At 41.8% G+C, this 23,641-nt stretch overlaps 1 protein-coding gene across 2 annotated transcripts in view; it reads right to left on the bottom strand.

The window, feature by feature from the left end:
- SCAF8 (SR-related CTD associated factor 8) overlaps positions 1-23,641 on the bottom strand; it is a 230,669-nt gene that overhangs the window by 72,386 nt on the left and 134,642 nt on the right. The gene's annotated exons all lie outside the window — the stretch shown is intronic.

Below are 23,641 nucleotides of genomic sequence, written 5' to 3'. Positions count from 1 at the left end.
TCTCATGGAAGAAACTAGGTTGAAATGGATACCTTTGCCATACAAGATAACCCAAACTTTCCAGTTCAAATCATACTCCTAACAAGGAGACAATCTCAAATAGCACAGCTTTTTACACCACCAACGCGGAGGGAGCATGCGATGATTTGAGTACCCACACTACACGAACATATGATAGAATGAGGACCACATAACCTCAGGTCCAAAGGGGCCTAGACATCTTCAGACCGATATCTCTTCAGATCCCTGAGTTGTCTCTCTAACTTCCCCAAAGGTGACCTTTGTCCAGGGGGTCTCTCCAGGGTCAGGGTCTGTCTCCCAAGGCCTCCATTTTCTTTTTCTTTTTCTTTTTTTTTGAGACAGAGACTCACTCTGTTGCCCCAGGCTGGAATGCAGTGGTGCTATCTCAGTTCACTGCAACCTCCACCTCCCAGGTTCAAGTGATTCTCCTGCCTCAGCCTCCTGAGTATCTGGGACTACAGGCATGAGCCACCACGTCTGGCTAATTTTTATATTTTTAGTAGAGATGGGGTTTCACCATGTTGGCCAGGTTGGTCTTGAACTCCTGAGCTCAAGTGATCCGCCTGCCTCGGCCTCCCAAAGTGCTGGAATTATAGGAGTAAGCCACTACACCCAGCCCGAGGCCTCTATTTTCTTTTCAGACAGTGCCAAAGGCTAAGAAGCTCAAACCTATGACCTCTGGTGTTACCAAACATACATCCAATCCCTTAGGTGCACGTCACTCATTTCAAGCCAGTGGCCTTAAAATCCCTCAAATGCTCTTCAGGGTGAGCACATTAATCCAAATGTGTGTGTGTGTGTGTGTGTGTGTATATATACACACACACACATATATATGTATGTGTGTGCACATATATACACACACACACACATATATATGAATGAAATCTCAAAGTATCTACAGCATTCTCCAATGGACACACTCAAGATTTGCCCTTCAATGTATGGAAACTGGAGCTGATTTTAAAATTTCAGATGTGGTCTGATTTGTGTGGGTCAGAGTAATATTGTTAAGGTAAGGCTTGTCACCCATCTCAGCTTGAACCATATTCTTCTGCTACAGAGGTCCAAGCCTTCCTTAGGCTTTTGTAGCCATGTTAATCTGCACTGACTCTCCAGCCTCTACCTCTTCCTCATGGGTCCGGACAAAATAGCATTTTATCACACACTCAGAACAAGTGAGTTTTTTGGACCCAAGTACAGAAGTCATCCAACGTTTTAGCTCCCTCTTTGCCTTCACATCACCTGTAGGTTTAATGAACATGTCTTATATCCATGTCCTCATTCACATTGGTAATAAATAAGTTGAAGAGGGCAGGTCTGAGGTTACAAATCTCTCTCTGTCTCCTTTCAGCCCTTTTAAATTGATCTGTGACAATCTTAAGAGTGCACTGAGAATGACAAACCTGCACAGGCGATGGCGCCTTGCCTTTGAAACCCACCTGCCTGCCTCCCCAGGGCAGACCTGCAGCCCCTGGTTCTCAGCTGTCCTCAGCATCCCTTGCTCCCCACCCCCCATTTTGTCTCCATGCTCCTTTTTTTTCATCCAGCTGGGCTTTTTTCCCTCCCTCTGACCAAGGCTGTGGCTTCTGATCTCTGCTTTACAACTCTTAAGCCATGGCCAGGTAAGGGGGTATCTCACCTCATTCTCTACTTCATTATGAGATTGGGGTCTGAGGTCCACCCTTGCAGCCCTCCACCCCAGGTTGACTGCAAGGGTCCATTAATTGGCAGTTTGAGTACCATGGCAGGTATGAGCCAGTGGGGCTGCACTGCCGTCCAAGCCCTGTTTCTCCTGCCTTTTTACAAAGAAATGTAGTGCCTTTCTCAAATACCTTACCAAAATCCTGATATAGCATCTACAACACTTTCTCATTCATCATTGAAGTAACCCTCTTTTTCAAAGCTGCAATCATTTTTTTTGGCAGCAACTATTATTAGTGAACCTCTGCCAGTTCCGCTGGGGCAGAGAATCCCTTTTTAACAGCTGAAAAATCATTTAATTAATTCTTTTCAGCACTCTGCTGGGAATGATGACAAGTTCACTGGCCTGTAATTCTAGGAACCTAGCTTTTTCTTTGCTTGAAAATCAAAACATTCGCCCACTTCCAAGCATCAGAATCCTCTCCTGCTTGCCACAGTTCCTGGTTGGCAGCAAGTTTGAGGCCAACCTGGATGCCCTGGTTCCCAGGGAAGTCATTTTCAAGGCAACAGCAACTTTGAGAACAACTAGGGACAATCTCATCATCTTCCCACCTATTTTAGGCTTTAAATCCTTCTGACATGGAGTTCTGGCTTTTTTATTAACAAAATGCCACAGGCACTTGTTTTTACATAAGCCTCATCCTCAAACCAACTTCCAGCCTCCTGATTTGCCTTTACAGTTCTGTACCTCTCTTCCACATTCATCTTGAATTAGGTAGGAGTCTGCCTCTCCTGTGCTGGTCCTTTCAGATTGGGCCCATCAGAGACAGAGAACCTCCTTTCTTTTTCATTAGGATTATATGTCACCTTACACATATTAGCAAGATTATACTGTGAGTTTATCATCCCTCTTGTGTCAGCTTTTGCAATGACTGGAATGTCCACCCATCTGAAACTCATGCTGAAACTCAATCCCCAATGTGGTACCATTGAGAGGCTGGGCCTTCAAGAGGTGATTTGGTCATGAAGGCTCTGCCCTCATGAATGGGCTAATCCATTCATGGATGACTGGATTAATAGGTAATCATGGGAATGGGACTAGTAGTTTTACAAAAGGAGGAAGAGAGACCTGCGCTAACACACTCAGCCCCCTTGCCTTGTGATGCTCTGGACCACCTCAGGACTGTGCAGAGGTCCCATCAGCAAGAAGGCCCTCACCAGATGCAGCCCCTTGACCTTGGACTTCTCAGCCTCCATAACTGTAGGAAAGAAATTCCTTTTATTTTTAAATAGCTGTTTTACGTATTCTATTAAAAGCAACAGTAAGCAAACTAAAACAGCTTTCCTCTTCAAAACTCTGTCCATTAATTCATCTCAGAACCCTTTGAAATCTCTCTTACAAAAAAATGTTCTAGTAAGAGCAGCACTTTAGATATATGTGATCAATGACATGTATTATGCACAGCCGTATACTTAATAATGATAACACCCACCCATTTGCTTTACACTCTGCCTCTGCGATGGATTCCCATCAGCACCCTGGACAGACGGGCATCATTATCCCCATTTTTGAAGAGTGTAGGCCTGTGGCTCAAGGCAAGCTATTGTGCAAGTGGCAAAACCAGGCTGAAAGCCCAGTTCTGGGGACTCCAGAACGCATGACGCCTCCTCTACCCTACACTGTCTGGTACTCTTTAAAATAATTTTCTTTTTGCAGTGTTGTATTATATGGCAAACAGAATTCTCCTATATTTTTAAGAATAAAAAAATGCTCGGATTTAGAATCATGTGATTTATTTTTTCCATACTTACCTCTATCTTACACTATTTTCTACAGTGTGCATTATTCGTATGATTTAAAAAATAGAATCATAATGATAAAAATAAATAGGAATATTCTGAGACCCAATTTTATCTATATAAAGGGACAGATAAAAACTCTTAACATTTAACAAAAGTTTAAATAATTACAAAAGGAAAGTTTTGCCAAATTGAGAAGCTTCGCAGGTGGAATTTTATTATAAAAATGGGAGAGAGATAGACTTGATTTTTTTTTTTTTTTTTTTTTTTTTTGAGGAGGAGTCTCGCTCTGTCGCCCAGGCTGGAGTGCAGGGGCGTGATCTCGGCTCACTGCAAGCTTCGCCTCCCGGGTTCCCGCCATTCTCCCGCCTCAGCCTCACGAGTAGCTGGGACTACAGGCGCCCGCCACCTCGCCTGGCTAGTTTTTTTTTTTTGTATTTTTAGTAGAGACGGGGTTTCACCATGTTAGCCAGGAGGGTCTCGATCTCCTGACCTCGTGATTCACCCGCCTCGGCCTCCCAAAGTGCTGGGATTACAGGCTTGAGCCACTGCGCCCAGCCAACTTGCTTATTTTTTAAAGAGGCATCTAGTTGGGTGCATTGGGTGGGTGTGTGGACAGGCCTGGCTAAACTTAGGTCTCCGTCTCATACCACACGGCCACAGGTCCAGGGAGCCTGGGCTGACAACTCTCTTGTGTGCATCCATTTTAAACAAACCCCCAAATAGATGGGACTTAGAGTTGACAGGCAGATATGTCCATGACAGGAGTCTAGCTCCTAAAGCGAACAGGAGGGATGTTCTGTTTACCACTCCTGTGCTATTCAACTCCTTCATGGCAGCAAGTATGACTAATATATGTGGGCACACAGTGGACCTGGGCCCATGTGCTTTTGTAAATTCATTACCTAATTAATTTGAACACGTGGGGAGTTTTTCTAAATATATTCTAACAACACCGGGCGCGGTGGCTCACGCCTGTTATCCCAGCACTTTGGGAGGCCGAGATGGACGGATTTCGAGGTCAGGAGATCAAGACCATCCTGGTTATCACGGTGAAACCCTGTCTCTACTAAAAATATGAAAAATTAGCCAGGCGAGGTGTCGGGCGCCTGTAGTCCCAGCTACTCGGGAGGCTGAGCAGAAGAACGGCGTGAACCCAGGAGGCAGAGCTTGCAGTGAGCCGAGATCACGCCACTGCACTCCAGCCTGGGCAACAGAGCGAGACTCTGTCTCAAACAAACAAACAAACAAATATATATATTCTAACAACATATACTGATTATATGTGCATTGTATAAATCTCATATGTACAAACTGGAAACACGGTTTTAAAGGAACATGGAAAATTCTCAGGCATGCTAAGAGACCCGTCCAAAGTTAGTTAGTTAAAGGAGAGAATTAGGACTAAAACCTAAAACTACTCTAAAAAACTTAATCTAAATTGTTTTTAGACTAGTGAGTTAATTTAAGTAGCTTAGTTCTAGTCCAGCCAAGTCTCAGTTTGGGAATCAAGTGTTTATGGTATACACTACAAATAGGGACATTTGTCAATTGAACCATTACGTAGATTCAGATGTATATTTCATATTTTAAAAAAGTTATATAGATCGATGATTTGGCAGCTGGCTGAAATAATTTCGTATTTGAAAATCTGTTGGGTGCATCTGTTAGCAGTTTTGAGTTTCTAATGCAGACTAACAATTTGGTGATAGCAAGCTGTCTTCTAATTAATGTTCCAGAAAACATTATATTTCAAGATTTTTAGAAGGGGAGCCAAGTTTTTCTGGGATTTAGTTAAGTGAAGCATCATCATATTTTTTGCCTTTCATAAGTCTCTCACGTCTAGGATTAATAAGCAGTATGTCTTGAAAAGTGTTATCTAACTTTCTAAAAAAGACGAACTGGGGCTCATAAACAGGTGGGTGACCTCCATTTACTCTTTCCCAGCCTAAAAGAGAAAGTCATTTAAAAGATGTAAAACTACCATCACATTATATTTGTATCATTCCCTTTCTCAAAATTATGGGATTTCCCTTGTCCGTTGCCTTTCGCGAAGTTTGAATCAAAGACTTTGGAAACATTCATCCCCCCAAAGAGGTCCATTTAGTTTTCTTGGCTGCTTCCCCACCCCTCACAGCCATCTTTTGTAAAATCACATCCTCCACCGTCTTCAAAAGCCTTGAGACTAACCTTCCTGATGAAGCTTTTTAGCTGGATCCCTCTTAGCCACCAGACGAGGCCCAGGGAGTCACAGAGAGTATAACACACAACATGCGGTTTCCATGCCTTCCCACCTCCTTGATCACTGCACCCGAGCTTCTAACTGGAGGAGGGCAAGGTCTTTTCCTTAACTTCTCAAGTATCCAATACAATGCCTGGCCACTCAATTATTTGCTGGATTAACAAATAAATGAACAAAGCCTACAGCCCAACTGATGACCAACATGGGCTCATTTTTTAGTTTCAACATTTCCTTTTCCTACATTATATCAAATACTAATGGAAAACATCTGAAATTCCACATGAATGCATTTTTAATTTGAAAATGAAAAAAGGGGTAGAAAAAGTCTCTTATAACCTGACACATTTTCTACTTTATCTTACCATTTTTAGTATATAAATTGTCACGTCTGTGAGAGTACAAGCTTTATGAATGTAGAACTAATGCCATATCCAAACCTTATCGACTATAAAACTAGTGTAGTGTCATGCACAGGCACCCAAAAATTATTGAAGGAATGCCTAGAAGGCTGGGCAGGATGTTCTTTGCCTTCCTTTGGTGAGAAAGAAAGAAGAGCAGATAATTGAAGAGAATATATATATATGCAAAAGGCTATCCTTGGGTGAGAAAGAAGATGCAAATAGTTAAAGAGATTATGTGTATGTACAAAAGGCTATTACTAGAATTATCATCAAAACAAGCAGTGAAAAAGAGGAAATGAGGAGCGTGAAGTGGGCATTAACCTCGTGGGAAGAAAACACGGGAACTGAAGTATCTTTTTACATGCTGATCTAGGCAGGTCCCCACACAGGCCACCATATGGCAGCACAGTGGCTTTAGGGAGGACCGGGTGAAGGAACAGCAGTAGGTCAGTGATCATTCGGTCTCTAGGAGAGTCAATGGACAGACGTTTACAGCTCTGAGTGCTAAACTGCTACTGTGTGAAGCCAAATATAGGCAGTTCAAAAAACGAATCATTTGTGCCAGTTTTGCTGATGTTAAAATTGTTGTCTAATACCATCCATGCCAGTAGAGAAAGAGCATTAGGTGAATTTTACTTTTTTCTGTATGTTTTTGTCACTTGAGTAGAACTAGAATCTCTACGGAAATACTTTATTTTTTGAGACAGAGTCTCACTCTGTGGCCCAGGCTGGAGTGTAGTGGCACGATTTCAGGTCACTGCAACCTCCACCTCCCAGGTTCAAGCCATCCTCCTCTGCCTCAGTCTCCCAAGTAGATGGGATTACAAGTGTGCGCCACCATGCCTGGCTCATTTTTCCTGTTTTTAGTAGAGACAGGGTTTCACCATGTTGGCCAGGCTGGTCTCAAGCCCCTGGCCCCAAGTGATCCACCCTCCCTGGCCTTCCAAAGTGCTGGGATTACAGGCATAAGCCACTGTGCCTGGCCTCATCTACTGAAATACTTTTAACTATATAGTGGGTACCCAAGACCTATTTGCTGAATGAATGAATGGTTTCTCACCAAGTCCTTAATATTTAGAATACTCTAGAACTATGTCAGGTTGCCACAGTGGAAATATTCTTGCATTCTGCTGCCAAAGATGTTCTGCCCTTTTACACGAATGATAAAAAGCAGAGTTTAGTGCTGACACACTGGCTATAATTCAAAACTGTGTGAGAGTGGTCTCATCACAGGTAATACTATTGATCAAACATTTATAGAGCATATGTTAGAACTGTCTCCAGAACAAGGTCTCCCTTCATCTTCCCATTTTTGCAAGCCAGATATTAAGGCTGCCTTGAGTATGAGAAACTGATTCAGGGGTGACAACAGTCTAAGGCAATATGGCACAGCTAGGATCTGATCCCCAATTTTCCAATTCCAGCTTCCTTTGAAACCCAGCTGTGACATCTTTATAGAAGAATGCTACTTCCACTTCCTCATTTTTAACTGTTAAGTAACGATGCATTCAAAATTATACACTACCGCTTTGCTCCAAACTAGAGAAATCATGGCTAAAATGCTTTTTTTTTTTTTTTCGAGACAGAGTTTTGCTCTTATTCCCCTGACTGGAGTACACTGGAGCGATCTCGGCTCACTGCAACCTCTGCCTCCTGGGTTCAAGCAATTCTCCTGCCTCAGCCTCCCAAGTAGCTGGGATTACAGGCATGTGCCAAGAGGCCCAGCTAATTTTTGTATTTTTAGTAGAGACGGGGTTTCTCCATATTGGTCAGGCTGGTGATCCGCCCGCCTTGGCCTCCCAAAGTGTTGGGATTACAGGTGTGAGCCACCGTGCCCGGCCTGAAATGCTATTATTGAGAAAGCAGACAGAGTACTGAGAATCCCACAGTCAGTTCATTACCTTACCTCCCTCCTCCTCGAGTGGCTCTTTCCCTCTAGAAGATTATAAAGGTAATACTGCCATCAACATTAAACGAACCCATAACCTGTGTCCCAGTCATTCTTCAAGCCCTCACTCTCAAGGCTTTACTTACTGTGTGTTCACACTCAATCCACACATCTACGCCTTGGTCAGTCTTCACCCCGCTGGATCCTCACCTTCCCCTGAGGGTGCACTAGGAGTGGCTGAGCCAAGTCTTCTCTTTTGGCCCCACTTACTGCTACCTGCCCTTTGCTTAATCACACTCATTAGTATCCCCAGCTGAGTCTTGCTCCCAGCCCCCATTGAGCTCTGGTTTCTGCATTCTACAAAGACATGCAATATCCTTAAACAAAAAAAAAAAAAAAAAAAAAAAAAAAAAAGGAAAGACAAAATTTCCCACTCCAAACACAAACATACATAATTCTTCCAGCATTTTCCTTGCGCCATCGAGTGGTTTTCCTTGTGAAGACAGGAGTACGATTACTAAGTGCTCCCTTATACTTAACGCAAATGTCTGTGCCTAAGTTTTACTGTATACAAATATTCAACCTAATTGAGCACTTAAGATTACATGTGATGAATATTTTCAGCTTAGTATAATAAAGAGTGGTAATTACAAACAGGATTTCCTTGCGGAATATCGGGAATGTTCCGGACTTTCCCCAAAAGTAGTTTTGATAACCTGCTTGCTGCCAAGTGTTTTTGCTGTGAAAGGAACACTGCGGCAGCTGCACAGAAGGGTGCTGGTGACCACAAACAGCCTGCTTAACAGAGCACAGATATCTGGACTTTGGAAACAAGTCAGAACACAGCCACACGCATTCCTCTTTCAGATTCTTGCAGAACCTTCAAGTCTAACATACCGAAGATGCTTTCCATTTGTTCCTCAGATAGGAATATCAATACTATATATATACACACTATAAGGCTGATATAAAATGAAAAATGAAATATCCACCCAAATAATTGTGGTCTAGAGTTGTGTGAGACCTACTGTAGGAAAACAGGTTGCTTCCATACAGGGCTACTGGAGGTCAGCAGTGATCTTTTATTATTTTTAGTTTTTTGAGACAGGATCTTGCTCTGTGACCCAGGCTGGAGTGCAGTGGTGTGATCACAGCTCACTGCAGCTTCAAACTCCTGGGCTCAAGTGATCCTCTCACGTCAGTCTCCCAAAGTGCTGGGATTACAGGCATAAGGCAAGGTGCCTGGCCACCTGTGATCTTTTAAGGAAAATTAAAGCTTGCTATGGTGTATGTCATTATTCAAAGTAAAATCTAAGCCCTTTTCCTTTAATAGCTACTGTTGAGTGTACATTTTCCCTATCACCCATTCATCTCTCCTGAATACTCTGTGGCATTTCCCTATAGACCCAGATCCCTATGTCCTCGGGCAGCACAGTGATCCTCCTCCTTTCCTCCCTCAAGTCCAGATCAGCTTGTGGATTGGCAACAGCTGTGGACTGGCAGGAGTGCAGGGTCAGGGAGCGCACAGTGGCTCATAAGACAATCTTTAAAGAGATGACTAAGCCTAGAGCATACCTGGTCCTTCGAAACAAATACAATAATGACAGTCATGACTACTACATAGCAGGTGCTATGCTGGGAATTGACGTGAATTACTTTATGCAATCCCCAAACAGCCCTATGAGGGATGCACTGGTATTAGCATTCCTGTTTTACAACAGGGAGTTTAAGTTTAGACAATTTAAGTAAGTAACTCCCCTGAAGTCTCATGCTGTTGTGTGGCAGAAAGTGGATTTTAATCAGATCAACCTGCCTCTTTCTTATCTTTTTTTTTTTTTTTTTTTTTTTTTTTTTTTGAGATGGCGTCTCACTCTGTCGCCCAAGCTGGAGTGCAGTGGCGCAATCTCGGCTCACTGCAACCTCCGCCTCCGGGGTTCAAGTGATTCTCCTGCCTCAGTCTCCCATTTGGCTGGGACTACAAGCATGCACCACCATGCCCAGCTAATTTTTTTGTATTTTGAGTAGAGATGGGGTTTCACCATGTTGACCAGACTGGTCTTGAACTCCTGACCTTAGATTATCCGCCCACCTTGGCCTCCCAAAGTGCTGGGATTACAGGTGTGAGCCACCGCTCCTGGCCTGCCTCTTTCTTTTTTTATTTGAGATAGAGTCTCACTCTGTTCAGCGTGGGCTGGTATGCAGTGGTGCAATCTCGGCTCACCGCAACCTCCACTTCCTGGGTTCAAATGATTCTCGTGTTTCAGCCTCCCAAGTAGCTGGGACCAAAAGCGCATGCCACCACGCCTGGCTAATTTTTGTATTTTTAGTAGAGACAGGGTTTTACCATGTTGGCCAGGCTAGTCTTGAACTCCTGACCTCAAGTGATCCACCAACCTTGGCCTCCAAAAGTGCTGGGGTTACAGGCATGAGCCACCGTGCCCAGCCCATACTGCTTTTACATGAAAGAATCTTTGCACTTATTTCAATTAAAACAGACTTGCTACTGTTTTTATTCAACAAAAAATAAACTTTCTTAATCACACTGGAAAAACTCCAAAGTATTTTTAAATGAAAAGATAAGTAGTGTACATTCAGAAAGCCGTTTGGTGTTGAAAGGAAAAAAAATGGTACTCAATGTTTTATTAGGTTGGTGCAAAAGTAATTGTGGTTTTTGTCATTACTTTTAAATGGCTAAAGCTGCGATTACCTTTGCACCAACTTAATATGTTTGCAACAAAAAAGTCAGGGCCATAGCCATATCCCTCATATTCCTAAAACATAAAAAAGGTAAGTTGGTTCCTTGAAAATCAACCAGAAAAAAAAGTCAGGCTTCAGCATTCAAAGTGAATTTCTGGTTGTGTCTACACATAAAAACTAACTTGGAAATTAGATAATTTGTCTACAATAAGCATTAAATTTCAGTTTTTGGCAATGTTGAGTAATAAGATATTCCACATAAGATCATTTTTCAGAACTTCAATTACAACTGCAATACAAATCTAACAGTCTGCAGTGGCAAATTTGAACACAGTAGGACACCAGGCCTTGGCCTGTCCTTGGTCTTTATTTGTTAAGAGTTTTTGGTCTTACTTCATAATGTAAAGCTGTTACTGCTTGCTGCTGTCAGCTCTGCACTAGATGCTGGTGTAGTCACTGGACTAGACGGTGGAGTTTCTTGCTCTACAGGACACACTGTCAGGCTCATCTCTGTGATTACTGTGAACTAGAAAATCAAATGGGCTGGGTGTAGTGGCTCAGCCTGTAATCCCACCACTTTGGGAGGCCGAGGTGGGAGGATCACCTGCGCCCAGGAAATCGAGACCAGCCTGGGCAACACGGTGAGACCTTGTCTCTATTAAAAATAATAAATATCGGCCGGGAGCAGTGGCTCAAGCCTGTAATCCCAGCACTTTGGGAGGCCGAGATGGGCGGATCACGAGGTCAGGAGATTGAGACCACCCTGGCTAACACGGTGAAACCCCGTCTCTACTAAAAAAACTACAAAAAACTAGCCGGGCGAGGTGGCGGCGCCTGTAGTCCCAGCTACCCGGGAGGCTGAGGCAGGAGAATGGCGTGAACCCGGGAGGCGGAGCTTGCAGTGAGCTGAGATCCGGCCACAGCACTCCAGCCTGGGTGACAGAGCGAGACTCTGTCTCAAATAATAATAATAATAATAATAATAATAATAATAATAATAATAATAAATATCGGGAGGCTGAGGCAGGAGAATTGCTTGAACCCAGGAGGCGGACGTTGTAGTGAGCTGAGATTGCACCACTGCACTCCAGCCTGGCAACAGAATGAGACTGTCTCAAAAATAATAATAATAAAAATAATAAATAATAAATAGGCAGGGCACGGTGGCTCACGCTGTAATCACAGCACTTTAGGAAGCCGAGGCGGGTGGCTCACCTGAGGTCAGGAGTTCGAGACCAGCCTGGCCAATATAGCGAAACCCCATCTCTACTAAAAATACAAAAATTAGCTGGGCATGGTGGTGCATGCCTGTAATCTCAGCTATTCAGGAGGCTGAGGCAGGAGAATCGCTTGAACCTGAAAGGTGGAGGTTGCAGTGAGCTGAGATCGTGCCACTGCACTCGAGCCTGGATGACAAAGTGAGACTCTGTGCCCCCAAAAAATAAATAAATAAAAAATAAATACAAATTTTAAAAAACGACTAAGATTCCTAAAACGGTGTGTGAGAGATAAAGCTGAGTTCATTCTCGAGTGCATACATTGCACTGGACTTCACACGTGGGCTTCAGAAGAAACCTGTCTGCAATCATGCTGACCAGGAGGAAGCCGGCCCGGCTGACCCTGTCCATTTATCTACCTGTCAACACCTGGGAGCTCTTGTCCATTCTCACACACATCCCACTAACACCCAGAAGGTCTGACACACCCTAACCAGCCCTGGACCTGGTTGCTCACACACCTCCTCACCCCAGGCCATGATCGCCTGGCTTCCCCAAAATGCCTGTCTCTTTTAATCCTCCATTTGCTCCTCCCAAACTGATCTTGTCACAACAACTTGGCTGTGCAGGAGTCTCTGGTACTCACTTTCTGGTTTTTACCAGCCGTATTTAGGAATAAAGGAAGATCCTGGGCTAGTAACTTTAAATAAGTACCTGACTGTTTGAATGGTTTTGGAACTAAACCATCGGTTTGTTTTGTTCTCAAGTGCTCATCGCAATGAACATTTTGATGGTCTCTTTGAAGGCTACGATACTAGCAGAGTAGGCATCAGCCCTTCAAAATGCATAACTGATCACAGTGGATCACAACTCCCAAGCTGCTTCCTCACACAGAAGCACCACACTGAATTTAATGGTCCAATAAAGAGGTGTGTTAAGGATATGAGGTTGGAGAGAATTCTAGTTTGCACACTGTACACGTGCAGCCTATGCCTTTAGTTTAAAAGCAAAATTAAAGTTTTACAGTGACCTGTTTATGTAGTTTGGACAAGGTCGATCAACTCCATGAGGGCAAGGCCACATCTCCCCTGTTCACTATTGTATCTACTGCTCCCCATGGCACCAGGGACCTACAGGCACTCAACAAATGTTTGTTGAAATAGATGTCTAACCCAAGGTTAAGAACCATTCTGGGGCATCAGCTACCTAGCAATCCTCCTCAAAGAAACCAGAAAGTTGCTACATCTGACTTCCACTTTAGAGTTGGTTGATACCCATGCCACACTTGTGTATATAGGGACACAACATGTCTGCCAAATTCTGACAACTCCTGTCTCCTTTCTAAACGGTTCAAATCTCATAGGTTGTTGTATGACTTGTGACTACTGTATTGTATTCATCTGATTTCACTAGTTAAGTGTGATGACCACACAATGTATTGTGCATGGAAGAGTAAGAGGCATGCTAGAGTGACAGGCATGCTAGAGTGAGACAACCTGGGACATTCAGTCATTCCAATTTTAAGTAATGTGATAAAGAATCTCTGCTTGACCAAAGTGAATTTCACCTACATATCTTGGGCCTAAAATAATAAAAATAATTTTGAGTAAATAATTCTGAGTAAAAGTTCAACGTGACAAAGGCACAGCAGTGACCCTGTTCTATTTCAGGTTATACCATCAGAGGCACAAATGCTAATGGGAGGAAGGCTGGCAGATTCCAAAGGCACCACTACAAGATTGCTTAAAGATAAAACAATTTACCTTCATTGGAAGCAGAAAATGTGGGTTGGAGAATTACAAGATTTTTTCCATATAATTTTAAACTTTTCTCAGTAACCAGGCAAGATTCCTGAGCCAGAATCTTTTAGCCAAAAATGTCCCTGTACAGTACCTTCATGGAAGTCAAATTAACAGAAAGATAAAAAGCCAGGACAACTGGACTCAACACTGTTACTGTAAAAAAAAGTCTATACCCATGTAACAAACCTGAGCATGCACCCCATGAACCTAAAAGCTGAAATTTTTAATGGTAATAACAGACACTCAATAAATAGTTATTAAACAAACTACAGAGTATAAACACATTTTCCAAAATGCTTTGCTGTTTATATTCAGTGGGTTTGTTCTTTGAGACACTTTGCTCTGTAGATATAACTCTTACTGTATGGGAATATATTCTAGTAAAATTCATTATACCTCAAATTTCATTTTATTTTTTTCTCACTGATTTCAATTATAAAAGTGGGATTTCCCCTATTGGAAAAACACAGTGGAAGAAGATGACTGTGCCAAAATATCTCTCTAATATTGAGATGGATGTAAAGTTTTATTATGTCATTTTATAGAAACAGGATCTCACTATGTTGCCCACGCTGCTCTCAAAACTCCTGGCCTCAACCTATCTTCTTACCTAGGCCTCCTAAAGGGCTGAGATTACAAATGTGAGACACTGTGCCTGGCCCCACTGAAATATTTCAGAATCTCAAATTTTCTATTCCTACATTCCTTAAGGAGGACATGTAAGGTGAAGAGAAATACCTTTTTATTTCCCTGTTAAATTATATGGAATATGAACACTCCAACCAGGCCATTTAATTTCAATTCAACAATATTCACTGAGAGCTAGACATGGTCAGGCATTTTGCTAAGCACTGGGGATATCAAGTTGCTACCAGTAATATCTAAAAATTAGTTCATGGATATACACAGCCAAACTGGCAACACTGGCTTCACAGGTTCCCAAATTGATAAAGGACTCTACAATAATCCGTGAATAAAAATTATCTAGCAAAGCAACAGCAAATACCTCTGACCATGACAATAGTTTCAAACATTAAGACAAAATTATTTACACATGTAGAACTCCTTCACTTGCTCTGCTGTCATTAATCTGCAAACTTTCTCTCCCGAACATTCTCCAATGAACGATTTATTATTACTACTGTTACTTAATATAATTCTACTTAAGAACCTACATATAAAGGGGTTCTGCAAAAATGGTACCAAACATGTATCTTTAATTTTCTAGATTTTGCAATTTAGCTAATTCAAATTTACAGCTGTCACTGTTTATATTTTGAGTTTATATTGGAGAATTGTACTGAGCTGCATTAGAATATTTCCAAGGCCCCTTAACCAAAATGTTATCAAAAGATACTGAACAAAATTGGATCCTTTTGTCCTTGCTCATTCACTTTATTCCTTGTTTAAAAGATACTGAATGCAAATGCTTTCAACTGAAAAATTTTTAAAAGATATGGTTTTCTCATATATTTAAATTAGCTACTAAACCCCAAATGCCAGATTTTGAAAGCAATTTCCCAAATGTCACATGCAGCTGTCAAGTGTAGATTTAAAAATGAGCAAGATGACAAAGACAAAGCCTTGTAGGACACAGAGCACACAGGAACTCTAAGGAGCTTTGAACTTGGTCCAAAAGACACAATTATTTGGGGAGAAGTGGGCCTACATGGGGAAAGCTGGTCAAGGTACACATGAGTTTTAACATGAGTTTTAGTTATACTAAAAATCTCTCTAGAAATTCAATCCAGCTGAAATCTAAGCTATAATCACTAGGAAAACTAAAAATGTTCCAGACTAAAAGAACTTACTGGGTAGACATTGGCCATACAAATGAGTAGAATATTACATTCTTTTAGTTTGTCAAACTTAAATCGATGATCTTGAATACAAATAGATTCTGTGTTTTATAGTCAACCAACTGTCCCCTTTTTAAAAAATCTTTGAGAACATGGCAGAAGTGAAATCAGATGGAGAAGTTGGTTACATGTCAGCAAGCTGAAAGAACATAAAAATAGCTTTAAACATAATTTGGTTGATAAAATATTTTTCAACAAGGATTTCCATTCTTTAATTTGTTATAACTCATTACAAAATCTGTTTATAGTCAATAGATAAATGCTGGATCCAGACCCACATAGGATTTTGTAGGTCCCTATACACTTTTCCAGGTTATTAAGAATTCATCTCATGGTGAAATCTACAGACTTCATTAGCAAGATGAAGTATTATTTTAGGCAAACAAAGTGAAATAACTCAAAATCTGAAAAGACAAATGGCAGAGCCTGGGATCTGAACACAGAGTCTGTGGTTATGAAGAGAAATTCACATCACAGATTGTGAAGAAAAAGGACACAAGCCCTCAATAAATTTCCATCATAGGGTCAGCTACAAACTGTCTTAATCCAAATCATGTAGAATGGATGCTAAGAACAAGGGAGCTGCCATCACACTCCTCAGTTAGAACCCACCTTTTGCCCAAATTAGCTGTATAACTTGGGCTAAACTGTTCCTCACCTGTGAAGTGAAATAGGGCCTATTCTCATGTGGTTGTTATAAGGATAAATTAATTTATGTAAAGCATCCAGTGTAGCAAGTACTCAATGCGTAGAAATTATTACAATTATTATACAGTATCACTGACACCACCACATGATCAGTAACGCCTTCAAACCTTTTGTAGCCACACTCCACAATACTGGGATGAGGAGAAAGAGAGCAAGCCGCCACTTGTAGATACCTAGAAAAGTCCAGCGAGGCCCAGGGCACAGGTGAAATCCATACACATTCTAGGCCATCGAGCCATCAGTCCGTGTCCTGGCTCTGCTGTGATTTTAGGTTTCTAATTAGGGATGCAAGATAAAATACAGGATGCCCGGTTAAGATGAAATTTCAGACATATTTACATTTTTAAAATTATTCATTATTATCTGAAATTCCAAAGTAACTGGGTGTCCTGTATTTCCATTTGTGAAACCTGGCAACCCAATCTCTAATGCCCCTTTTCTCCCGCTCATTCACTTACGAAGAACCCGAGGGAATCCTGTTTTATCTTCAACTCCCCGACACCGAGAATGTGATTTCTAGCAACAAAACAAACAGCACCATTCATTTGCAAAAGCTGTATTAAGTTTCCCCAAATTTCCAAGGAATTTTTGCCCTATCATGTCATTTGACGCTTACTGTAAATAGCTATCTTCAATCCTGCTTTATAGATAATGAAACCATGCAGAAAGGCGAGCTGTCATCATTTCAAAACTGTTGCTAACCTAAGTCCCCTACAATCATTTGCTACATTATCAGATTCCACATCTTCCCTCAACCATGAGGATTTTAAAAAGATTTATTTTGTATTATGAAACAAAGCACATTAAACGTGCTTTGCAAATTCCCCCCTCTTCTCCCCAATTTGACATACTGAGTTCTTACTCATGGGCTGGAAAATCTTTCAACTGCCTTCTGGCTTTAATTTTCTTTGATCTATGACCCACAAAGTTGCTAAATCCCAAGGCCAATTCGTTCAAGAATCTCTGACAGAGTTTGTGCCTCCAGACTCAGCCTCACAGCCTGCTATTATCTGCCTTTCCTCTTGCAAGACAAATTCTACTATACTAAAAGAATGTGAAGGTTCCACGGAGCTTGGAGTCTCTCACTACAACCATGTTGCACATCACCTGCAGCACACGGTTGCATTCAGCATCACGCTCAAGGGTGTCCACGGCTGCACTCAGCATCACGTTCAAGGGTGTCCATGGCTGCACTCAGCATCACGCGCAAGGGTGTCCACAGCTGCATTCAGCATCACGCGCAAGGGTGTCCACGGCTGCACTCAGCATCACACTCAAGGGTGTCCATGGCTGCATTCAGCATCATGCGCAAAGGTATCCAGGGCTGCGGGGAGCTGCTTCAGCTCATTTACCTCCAAGTCACCTCCCTCCCTGGCACAAGTCACTTCTTCGAGGGCAATCTTGGCTTCTCTCTGCACAAGGCACCCTCCTTCTCCTCCACAGAGACCTGTCTCTACCTCTGCCTCTTTCAGCACAGTAAAAAGAGCACATGAACTCTTAAGTAGTAACACCCTCAAATAATATCCCTACACAGATATGTTTACCCAGCCCTTGCTACTGGGTTATTTCTTGAATGGCTACTTTTTTTTCCCTCCTTACTTTTCTACATGTTTATGCACAACAATGCTATCTGGATTTTTTTCTTTCTTTTTTTGAGACAGAGTCTCACTTTGTCACCCATGCTGGAGTGCAGTGGTGCGACCTCAGCTCACTGCAACCTCCACCTCCCGGGTCCAAGTGATTCTTGTGCCTCAGCTTCCCAAGAAGCTGGGATCACAGGCATGTGCCACCATGGCCTGCTAATTTTTGTATTTTTAGTAGAGACAGGGTTTTGCTATGTTGGCCAGGTTGGTCCCAAACTCCTGGTCTCAGGTGATCTGCCCGCCTCAGCCTCCCAAAGTGCTGGGATTACAGGCGTGAGTCACAGCGCCTAGACAGAAAATTAGAACCATGTTTCTACCTGGTTTTGGACTAGTTATTTTGTTTATTTTTCTTAGAGATGGAGTCTTGCTCTGTCACTGGGCTGGAGTGCAGTGGGGCAATCATAGCTCACTGCAGCCTCAAACTCCTGAGCTCCAGAGATCCTCCCATCTCACCCAACTGAGTAGCTGGAACTACAGGTGTGCGCCACCGCGCCCAGCTAATTTTTATATGTATTTTTTAAAAATGGGGTCTTGCTATGTTACCCATGTTGGTCTTGGATTCCTGGCTTCAAGCAATCCTCCTGCCTCAGCCTCCCAAAATGCTGGAATAACATGCATGAGCTACTGCACCCAGCTGCTGTCTGGTTTTGAATAAATAATACAAGACGGCAAAGGCATGGCTTTCATCAGTTTTATCCCATATCCAGCCCATTAGCAATATATATATATTGTGAAATGTATGCTTTCCTGAAATTCAAGCACTGCTAAAAAGAAAGGGAGACTTTAAAACTAAAGCTGCCCTCCCCAATTCCATTTCCATAGATCTTCTAGAATACTTAAATCTTAAGAATGAATATTAACAACAAGAAGGGTCTGATACTTCTAAAGTCTGTAGTCTTAATTTTTCTCTAGAATCTAGATCATGAAAAAAAATAATAGTTACCATGTATTAAAATGCTTATCATGTGCCAGTTCTATTCTAAGTATCATTACACTATTACGTGATGTTATAAACTTTCTGAAACAGATGTAAAACTGAGGCAAAGGGCAACTGAGTAACTTGCCTGATGCTGTAAGACCAGGTAGAGACAGAAGTTAGGTTCCAAACATATGCTCTTTACCCATGTAGCATCCGAATGCCCTAAATTAACATGCTGTAGCTAAAATTTTACATGTGGAACAGGTCTGGGCAGAAGGAAGGGGATGTTCGTATAAAATAACAAAGGTAAGGTAAAATCATACTTTCTCCCTCTGACCTTGCATATGATCCTTTCTGATCAAGGCTGGGGAGGTAAGAAAGGTTCTGGTGGTTAAGGAGATGATGTTCCAAATAGCAGAAAGGGGTATGCTGGGACCCAAAATAGAGGGTGAATTGAAAGACAATTTCTGGCTTTCTCAGCCTTTTTCCTGAGACCACTCCTGTTTCACATGACTCTACTAGTTAAAGAGGTAAGAATGTATCCATAATCTGAACCAGGGCACCTGCGGCTGACAGACTCCTATTGCCTACAAGAGAAACTGCAAGCTCTTAGCTGGGCAGTGAGGGCCCCTCACAACCAGAGGGGCCAAACAGAGCCACTCCCTGCTCTGCATTCACTCCATACTCTTTCATGCCTTCAAGTAACCCCTGCAAATGCACTTCACTTCCAGCAAGCTGCAGGACACTGGTCAAGTGCCAATTTCTCTAATCGCCTTCCCCACTCCACCCCTTTCCATGGTTCATGGATGCATTTCCACAGCACGCTGCTCACGTCTCTGCCACGGAGCCAATCACTGTCCAGTAATTACCTTCCTGACTGCACTGTGGATTCCTCAAGGGTAGAGACCTTCCTTCCTTTTAGTGTGTGCCCGGTGCTTATGTGTTTGCTGAATAAATGAATGAATGCATTCAATGTAGGCATGATACATTCATTCAAGTCTTAATCAGGTTAAAAGTTTAGAATTTTAAAATTATACAGAGTATTTTCCAAGCTTAGAGCTTCCATATACCCAGAAGAAATGCCAGTCATCCACAAGCATAAATTTAAGAAATTAATTTTTGCCCTCAAATACTTCTATTAATATGTAAAAAAATTACTGTATTATTTAAGCATTTTAAAGAAGGTAAATATTGAGTAAAAATATTCCAGCCAGGCATAGTGGCTCAAACCTGTAATCCCACCACTTTGGGAGGATGAAGCAGGTGGATCACTTGAGGTCAGGAGTTCGAGACCAGCCTGGCCAACATGGTAAAACCCCGACTCTACCAAAAATACAAAAATTAGTCGGGCGTGGTGGTGCATGCCTGTAATCCTAGCTACTCGGGAGGCAGAGGCAGGAGAATCACTTGAACCCGGGAGGTGGAGGTTGCAGTGAGCTGAGATTGTGCCACTGCATTTCCTCCTGGGCGACAGAGAAAGACACCCTGTCTAAAACAACAACAACAACAAAAAACCCTTAATATTCCAAAAGTTACAAGAGTTTATCATAGTGGAAAAAGTTACTGAAAAGTGACCTAAATAGTATTCTATTTCCTGAGCCTCCATAAACAAATTATTTGCAAAATATATCTTAATATAATGTCACTCTGGTAACTAAAATAAGTTCAGAAACTGATGTTTTCTCTCCAATAGTCTTATTTATTAAACTTATAAAATACCTGGAAAGCAGTGAAAAGTATTCTTTTTTTGTGGGGGATGGAGTCTCAGTCTGTAGCCCAGGCTGGAGTACAGGGCACGATCTTGGCTTACTGCAACCGCTGCTTACCAGGTTCGAGCGATTCTCCTGCCTCAGCCTCCGGTGTAGCTGGGATTACAGGCGCGTGCCACCACACCCGGCTAATGTTTTGTATTTTTAGTAGAGACGGGGTTTCGCCGTGTTGCCCAAGCTGGTTTCAAACTCCCGAGCTCAGGCAATCCACCCACCTCGGCCTCCCAAAGTGTTGGGATTACAGGCATGAGTCACCTGCCCGGTCGATTTTTTTTATCTTGTAAAAAACCCAACCTGTAACTTAGACTTATAAAATAGGTGGTGATGCCGTATATTCCAGGAGAAGTTCCCTCTCTCCTAGCCATTAGACCACCTGGATTATTGGACATAATTCAGCATTCTAGACTCACTACACGTAACACACCCTAATACAGCTGCAGGAAACATATAAAAAAGAGGCCTACTTTTGTCTTTGATAGCTGATTTATAGAAGTTAAAATACAATCATGTTTAAGAAATAGCTGGTATCATATCGTACTACGGAATGCTCTATTCCAGGCTGTTTCACCTTTGTGTGTGTGTGTTTTGGGGTGGGGGGGTGAGAGGTAGTATTCACACATGAAACTCATTTAAAAATCTGAGCACAGGCCAGGTATGGTGGCTCACACCTGTAATCCCGGCACTTTGGGAGGCCGAGGCAGGTGGATCACCTGAGGTCAGGAGTTTGAGACCAGCCTGGCCAGCATGGTAAAACCCCATCTCTACTAAAAATACAAAAATTAGCCGGGCATGGTGGCACATGCCTGAATCCCAGCTACTCAGGAAGCTGAGACAGAATTATTTGAATCCAGGAGGCAGAGGTTGCAGTGAGCCGGGATTGTGCCGCTGCACTCCAGCTGGGCAACAGAGTAAGACTCCATCTTTAAAAAAATAAAAAAAATAAGCATGGAGTTTTGGGTATTATGGTAATAAGGCATATAATGTCAAGAAATATCATGGTCAACCTTATTATTAACACTCTTCGCCTAAGAAATATATGGTTCTTAAGTTAATCAGAAAGGTGGTGTAGTTCATGGTCTTCCATCTAGTCTAGGGAACCCCTACCATCCCTAAAGAAAGGCCAGATGTTTATGAGACATCACATTTGGGTAATTCTTCTGCCAGTTCACCTACCTATAACAGATGATACCAAGTTGGAACCAAAATGTCTCACTACAGTTGGTTTATCCCACCTACATAGAGGCAGTGACTATGTAGATAGTTGCTTAGGGATACGGGTTTTAAAAGCGTATAGTGAACATAAAAATTTTAACTATTACCAGTCTCACCTTTCAAGACCAAATTTATACCTATAAAAATGTGTCTATATATTTCTGTGCCACATATTGGTTTCCCTCACTCTGAATTGGTATGTGGGTAATAAACTTTGATTACATAGAATTTGAAAGTTAAGCCGGGCGTGATGGCTCACGCCTGTAATCCTAGCACTATGGGAGGCAGAGGTGGGTAAATTGTCTGAGCTCAGGAGTTCGAGACCAGCTTGGGCAACGTGGTGAAACCCCGTCTCTACTAAAAAAAATACAAAAAATTAGCCAGGCATAGTGGCACACGCTTGTAGTCCCAGGTACTCAGAAGGCTGAGGCACAATAATCGCTTGAACCTGGGAGGCGGAGGTTGCAGTGAGCTGAGAGAGCGCACTGCACTCCAGCTTGGGTGACAGAGCAAGACTGTCTCCCCAGCACCCCCACCAAAAAAAAAAAAAAAAAAAAAAAAAGAAAGTTAATAAAGTTAATAGAGAGTCCAAATACAAATAATCAAATTACTGCTTTAAAATTTTTAATTGGGTCTGTTGAAGACAAATGCACAAATGCCTTATAAATGACATAACAGACTTCTAATGTGAAAAAATACTATAAAAATTGGAATGCTATAGAGAAATACTGAAAAAAAAACTGTATTTTATAACTTTCACTGAAACTAGGACATTTAATCGCAAAAAAAAGCATCAATACGAGTCACTAAAAACAGCAACTAAAAATGTGATTACGTACTCCATAGAAAAAATTCCAGATTAAAAAAAACAAAAAACAAAACTCGTTGTACAAGAATGAGCACAGGAAGAGCTTTAAAGAAAAAAAAAGCAGAGAAAATTTAAATTATTAAATATTCTATACACATCTGTTTCTTGACATAGATGTTATTCATTAAGAGTTAGTGAAAACACAGAATAAACCTGTTTTGATCCTCAGAAAGCAGTCAATAGAGTGAAGTCTAAGAATTCAGCTACCATATCCCAGCATGAGTTAATTAGGAAAAAAATCTGTAATTATAGCAGATTAAGTATTTACTACACTCTATGTACTATTCTAAGTACTTTACCTATATAACTCAATGACTGCATACCACAATGCTATGAGGCAGGTACTAGTATCAAGCCCATTTTACAGATGTGGAAACAGGTGCAGAAAAGATAACTGTAAGATAATCTCATGACCAGTAAGTGGCAGAGTCATAATTCAAATCCAGGCACTCTCTCCAGGACCCACATTCCTAACCACTGCAATGTGCCCTCTGCACTGACGATTAGAGTGTTAGAGCTGAAGGGACCCATGAAAGCACCTACATTGTATTCTCCTTCTGTAAACCGAGGCGCAATTACAATGGTCTATGATTCCCCACTGCTTGCTCCATTCATGACATTCCTTTATCACCTTTTATAGCCATCTTCACAGTAACTTGGGTCACTGCACAAGGCTGACTGGAGATTTACACATTTGCTTTGACTATCTGGTAAGGACACTATTGCAGTTTTATAACAAACCAACATTTAGTTCAGTTCTCACTCTTATCAGAAACCTCCGTGGCGATAATCATATAAAACAATATTCTATGAATATTTTGTTGGTACACTCAGAGAATCAAACACTATGTAACATGGACACTATAATAGTGTAAAGGTCTAAACAGTTTTAATAAGTAAAATCTCATTCTTAAACAGACGACAGTACTGAAAAGAATACCTTTGAAATGA

This window comes from Rhinopithecus roxellana, chromosome 4 (genome assembly GCF_007565055.1).
Source record: "Rhinopithecus roxellana isolate Shanxi Qingling chromosome 4, ASM756505v1, whole genome shotgun sequence".
Taxonomy (NCBI): domain Eukaryota; kingdom Metazoa; phylum Chordata; class Mammalia; order Primates; family Cercopithecidae; genus Rhinopithecus; species Rhinopithecus roxellana.
This window is presented reverse-complemented; position numbering and strand designations above follow the sequence as displayed.